At 50.0% G+C, this 6,098-nt stretch overlaps 1 protein-coding gene across 3 annotated transcripts in view; it reads right to left on the bottom strand.

Annotated features, from left to right (window-relative positions):
• LOC147028922 (poly(rC)-binding protein 3-like) overlaps window positions 1-5,673 on the bottom strand; it is a 63,878-nt gene extending 58,205 nt beyond the window's left edge. Inside the window, exon 1 of one of the 3 annotated variants that reach the window (XM_085879801.1) lies at window positions 5,439-5,673. The gene's annotated coding sequence lies outside the window, so the exon portion shown is untranslated. Of the gene's footprint in view, window positions 1-5,342 lie in introns of all 3 variants that reach the window. The other 2 variants (XM_085879803.1, XM_085879802.1) reach the window with 2 other exon arrangements.
• Window positions 5,674-6,098: the final 425 nt, after the last annotated feature.

The raw sequence follows: 6,098 nt of genomic DNA on the forward strand, positions 1-6,098 counted from the left end.
AGAGGGACGAGAGAGAGAGAGAGAGGGGAGCGAGAGGGGAGCGAGAGAGAGAGAGAGAGACGAGAGGGGAGCGAGAGAAGAGGAGCGAGAGAGAGGGAGCGAGAGAGAGAGAGAGAGAGAGAGAGAGAGAGAGAGACGAGAGAGAGGGAGCGAGAGAGAGAGAGAGAGGGAGCGAGAGAGGGAGCGAGAGAGGGACGAGAGAGAGAGAGAGAGGGGAGGACGAGAGAGAGGGAGCGAGAGAGAGAGAGAGAGAGAGGAGGAGCTAGAGAGAGAGGGGGTGATCTGCGAGAGAGAGAGAGGCGAGAGAGAGAGAGGAGCGAGAGAGAGGGGGGACGAGAGAGAGAAGAGGGGAGCGAGAGAGAGAGGGAGAGCGAGAGAGAGGGACGAGAGAGAGAGAGAGAGAGGAGCTAGAGAGAGAGAGAAGCGAGAGAGAGAGAGAGATGGGACCTACATATATTGTCTGTATATATATCTATATATATATATTTTATCAAGAGAGGGGGCTTGAGAGAGAGGGAGCGAGAGAGAGGGAAGCGAGAGAGAGAGAGAAGGGGAGCGAGAGAGAGGGAGCGAGAGAGAGAGAGAGAGAGGGAGCGAGAGAGAGGGAATGAGAGAGAGAAGAGGGGACGAGAGAGAGAGCGAGAGAGAGAGAGAGAGAGGAGCGAGAGAGGGACGAGAGAGAGAGAGAGAGAGAGGGAGCGAGAGAGAGGGGAGCGAGAGAGAGAGAGAGAGGGAGCGAGAGAGAGGGAGCGAGAGGAGAGAGAGAGAGAGGAGCGAGCGAGAGGGGAGCGAGAGAGAGAGGGAGAGAGGGGGAGCGAGAGAGAGGGAGCGAGAGAGAGAGGAGAGAGGGAGGACGAGAGAGAAGGGGAGCGAGAGAGAGAGAGAGGAGCGAGGAGAGAGGGAGCGAGAGAGAGGGAGAGAGAGTGAGAGGGAGAGACAGGGAGCGAGAGAGAGGGAGCGAGAGAGAGGGAGCGAGAGAGAGGGAGCGAGAGAGAGAGAGAGAGAGAGGGAGCGAGAGAGAGAGAGAGAGGGAGCGAGAGAGAGAGAGAGAGGGAGCGAGAGAGAGAGAAAGGGAGCGAGAGAGAGAGAGAGAGGGGAGCGAGAGAGAGAGAGAGAGAGGGAGCGAGAGAGAGGGGAGAAGCGAAGAGAGAGAGAAGAGAGGGAGGGGAGCGAGAGAGAGAGGAGAAGCGAGAAGAGAGGGGAGCGAAGAGAGAGGGAGAGGGAAGCGAGAGAGAGGGAAGCGAGAGAGAGAGAGGGGGGAGCGAGAGAGAGGGGGAGCGAGAGAGAGGGGGAGCGAGAGAGAGAGAGAGAGGGGGAGCGAGAGAGAGAGAGGGGAGCGAGAGAGAGAGAGAGAGGGGAGCGAGAGAGAGAGAGAGAGAGAGAGGGAGCGAGAGAGAGGGGGAGCGAGAGAGAGAGAGAGAGAGGGAGCCGAGAGGGAGGAGCGAGAGGGAGCGAGAGAGAGGGGAGCGAGAGAGAGGGGACGCGAGAGAGAGGGAGCGAGAGAGAGGGAGCGAGAGAGAGGGAGCGAGAGAGAGAGAGAGAGAAGAAGGGAGCGAGAGAGGGGGAGCGAGAGAGAGAGAGAGAGAGAGGGGGAGCGAGAGAGAGGGAGCGAGAGAGAGAGAGAGGGGGAGCGAGAGAAGCGAGAGAGAGAGAGAGAGAGAGAGAGTGAGAGAGTGAGAGAGAAGAGAGAGAGAGAGAGAGAGAGGGAGAGAGGAGAGAGGAGAGAGGAGAGAGAGGAGAGAGGAGGGAGAGAGAGAGAGAGAGAGAGAGAGAGAGAGAGAGAGAGAGAGAGAGAGAGAGAGAGAGAGAGAGAGAGAGGAGAGAGGGAGAGAGAGGGAGAGAGGAGAGAGGAGAGAGGAGAGAGAGAGAGGGAGAGAGGAGAGGAGAGAGAGGAGGAGAAGAGAGAGGAGAAGAGAGAAGGAGAGAGAGAGAGAGAGAGAGAGAGAGAGAGAGAGAGAGAGAGAGAGAGAGAGAGAGAGAGAGAGAGAGAGAGAGAGAGAGAGAGAGAGAGAGAGAGAGAGAGAGAGAGAGGCGTCACAATTCGCGAGAGATGGGGCGAGAGAGGGGGCGAGAGAGGGGGCGAGAGAGGGGGCGAGAGAGAGAGGCGAGAGAGAGGGGGGGAGCGAGGAGGGGGAGCGAGGAGGGGCGAGAGAGAGGGGCATCAATTCTTCTTCGTTTGATACGACGTCACAATTGACGCTGGGGACCCGAGTGCGTTTCCCAAGTTATGTCCATTTATGACACTGTTGGTCCAATCTTATTGAAATAATGCCCCAATCCAGTCGTCGTTTCCACACCTACGGGCTCACACTGGTATGTATGTATGTATGTATGTATGTATGTATGTATGTATGTATGTATGTATATATATATATATTCAAGCCGATTGACATAACTCCATTAATGATATGGTGAGTTCCTCTGGTGGAAAGTCAGATTTTATTTTTAATCAAGATCTCATCTCTTCGCAGTTTAATATTCAACTCTACATGAAACACTCAATGAACACCTTGTTAAACACTCGTCCAGAGTTCAGTTGGTTCACAAAAGTACGTGCAAGCTTCTTCTGGTAAACAGCAAGAAGTTTGTGTGAACAAAGAAAAATAAAACAAACAGCAATATAACCAGGTGAAGGACAAAGGGCGATATTGTGGCTGTGAGCTAATTTGTGGTGGGACAAGACGAGTGGGGTTAAGAAAAAAACAAAACTGTTGTGCTGAGGAACACACCGTTACTCTGTTCAATCCTCGATTTGTCATCCGATGGCTGAAAGGCAACCTCATACAATGCTTGATAGGTTGATATTTTTAATTGGTGTCGTCTGTATGTTAGTTACCCTCAGTGTGAAAAAGGTCACAGATTTGACATCAGCTCATTGTCAACTTTTCCACTATCGATGGAAAGATTGTGCTCAGAGCAATGAGCTGTGTTCAACACTTGACGAGACAAAATAAAATAAACAGCGTTTCGCACAGTGGATAAAAACACTGCATCATGGGTAAAAAAGGCAAAAATTAAAATGATAACCAATTACTCAGGTCAAATAAACCAGCTTCTTTTAACCTGCTGCCAACATTAAAATACATGATGCGTTTTTTTTGTATACATAGTCAAGGCTCGTGGACACAAAAGGACAAAAGGAACAGAAACGCCAACAGCAGAGTTGAAGGCCAAGACAGGTGGAGGCAAACAATGGAGATTGTGAGAATGAGGGGCAGGAGAGGATGCATGGGGTGGACAACATGGATAAAGGAGGAAATTCTCAAGAAGGAAAACTGGAAGTTTGGAAGAAGGGTTTGGGATTGGGGTGTGAGAGGGAGGGGGGGGTGAAGGGGGCGTTGAAGACAATGACCGACTGAGTATTGTGGATTGAATGGAAAATACAAAATACGAGGTGCAATGTCATTTAGAATGGATGGTGGGTGTTGTCACACCTATTAGATGTACAAAAGGTCTTGCTTAACAACTTAAAGGGCCACAGTACGAGTCATGACTTAAATGAAGACTCTTCGCAGTTAAATATCAATTAAAAAAAAAAACATTTCAAAATTGCATTGCACACTTGTCAAGCATCGTTAAGTATTGAAATACACACATGGGGCAAAAAACAACTCAAGAACATTCAGCGCAACGTCATTGAAGCAACATAAACAATCAGCAAGAAGGGAAGGCACCCTTATGAAGGCAAGAGAAGATGAAACATAATGACAATGGAAATGGGCCTTGTGAGAGCCCTGGATTATGTGAAGAAGCAGAGGAATAAGAAGAAACGTGACAATGGAAATGGGCCTTGTGAGAGCCCTGGATTCTGTGAAGAAGCAGAGGAATAAGAAGAAACGTGACAATGGAAATGGGCCTTGTGGGAGCCCTGGATTATGTGAAGAAGCATAAGAAGAAAAAGAATGACAATGGAAATGGGCCTTGTGAGCCCTAGTTAATGTGAAGAAGCAGAAGAAGAAGAAGAGAAGAAGAAGCGTGACATTGGAAATGGGCCTTGTGAGAGCCCTGGTTTATTATGTGAAGAAGAAGAATACGTAAGACTCAAACAAAGCTCGACGACCGGCACAACCTTTTCAACATTAAACAGTTATATTTCGAGGCACAGTATCGCCGTTTCCATCGACAGAATCCCTGTTCATCAGAGTTGAAATTTACTGTGAAGAAGAAAAAATATATATATATATATATATATATATATATATATATATATATATATATATATATATATATATATATATATATATATATATATATATATATATATATATATATATATATATATATATATAATCTTTCCCGGTCCAGTTCCACCACAATTGGATCGATTGTGACGTGTAAAGAGAAATCAGACGTTTCGCCGTGTAATAAAAACCACCACCACCACCACCACCGAGAGGACGGACGGGTGTCCTCTGAACGTCCTGACGACGCGAAGTAAACGAACCGCGACCTCTTGGCTTCACAAACACAACGGGGAAAACACAAAATGTCCGCTCGTCGAGCCGAGTCCGAACACCGTTCGATGTAAACGGACTCTCGTTCCCACAGATAACGGTGTTAAATCGTCCCGGGGTCCGGATCTTCGTTCACAGATACTTCGCGTATTCACAAAACGTCGGACTCTGTGGAACCGGCGGGACGAGGGAACCTCGGTGAGGGGATCACAAAATGGCGGCCGTGGAGAGACGGCGTCGAGGAACGTGGAATCGGGCGGCGTCGCGGAGCCTCCGGTCAGAGGGGGAACGGACGTGGCAGGACAAGGGGGAAACATAAACAATCGCCCATTGAGAGGAGGGGACATCGAGGGAATGAGGTTGGGAGTCTAAGGAGGCCGTCACTCCAACATGGCGGACGTTGGGTCACACGAGTCCAGAGCGTCGGATTCCCATTTATCGGACAAACATATCGGTAAAAGCCGATTTTAAACGATAACAAAAGCGGAGACACTCGGACTTGAAAGTTTGGGGGGACATTTCAAACAAGATGGAAAAAAAAAAAAAGGGATCACAACCTCTCTCATCATAATCATCGGTAAAATTGGCGGGAACACGTATTGGAGGCTTCATAGTTCATCATGACGGATCGTTCCAATTTTAAACCCACTGTGCCTCATGGTCCCAAGTTAATCCCGGGGTTTTGTGAAAGTCGAAAAGATACAACGCTGCTCTGAGCGAGCACGCCTTCTACAAACAAAGCAGTCGTAAAAGGCAGCTGTTCGCTCAAGGTAGGTGTACACGCGAGATTCCGAGCCTCCATGATCGAGCCGGGAGGCGAACAGACTCCGCCGCCGCTCCCCGGGCGGGGGAGCCTTTCGGGGGGGAGCCCGCGGCGCTTTATCTCACCCGGCAGGGCCGAGGCCCGCCCGGCGCCATCCCATGCCGCGAAGGGCCGCCCGTCCGGCCGCAGAACCGAGCCGAGGTGCCTCCCGGGCGGCTCACCTGTCGAGAGCGAAGGGTTAGGGTAGAGGGCAGGCGGGGAGGGTCGGGCGGCGAGTTTCGGGTGTCGGGTAGCAGGGGCTAGGGGTAGGGAGAGAAAGAGAACAACACACGGGGAGGGATAGAGGGAGAGGAGAGAAGAGGAAAAAAAAAAAAAAGATGGAGTAATAAGAGCACAGGAGAAGTCCTCGTTCTGGTCTCGAGACCGCCACGTGGCCGCTACGTCATCCGAGCGCATGCGCAATCACCGACGCCGGGTTCCGCCCATCTTTTGCGGCTTCCTTTTCTCAGAGACGTTGATTATTTAAAAAAAAAAAAAGTATCAATATACGATCTCGCCGCAGCATTCGGAATTAAATATAATTATTCAAAGCATTAATAATCTGACATCAAAAGAAAAAGGCGCAAATCATTACATAAACAGTACGAGCAAAATAACTTAAAGCACCCGAAATTATACTTATACTTACTACACCGCCATGGCCATCATGATCAGTTTGGGAACTACAATGGGAGGGGGGGAAAAAAAACTCGGAATCGGGACTTCAGCCAACGATGGAATCAGAAACTCAATAAGGAGGGTGCATCCCGTGTAATTACACGGAGCCCCGAGATGACAAGGGGCCCTCAAACGATGGGATGGCGGTTCACAATTTTTCGACA

This window comes from Eptatretus burgeri, chromosome 4, assembly GCF_056783735.1.
Source record: "Eptatretus burgeri isolate ZD-2024b chromosome 4, Ebu_testis_v1, whole genome shotgun sequence".
NCBI classification, from domain to species: domain Eukaryota; kingdom Metazoa; phylum Chordata; class Myxini; order Myxiniformes; family Myxinidae; genus Eptatretus; species Eptatretus burgeri.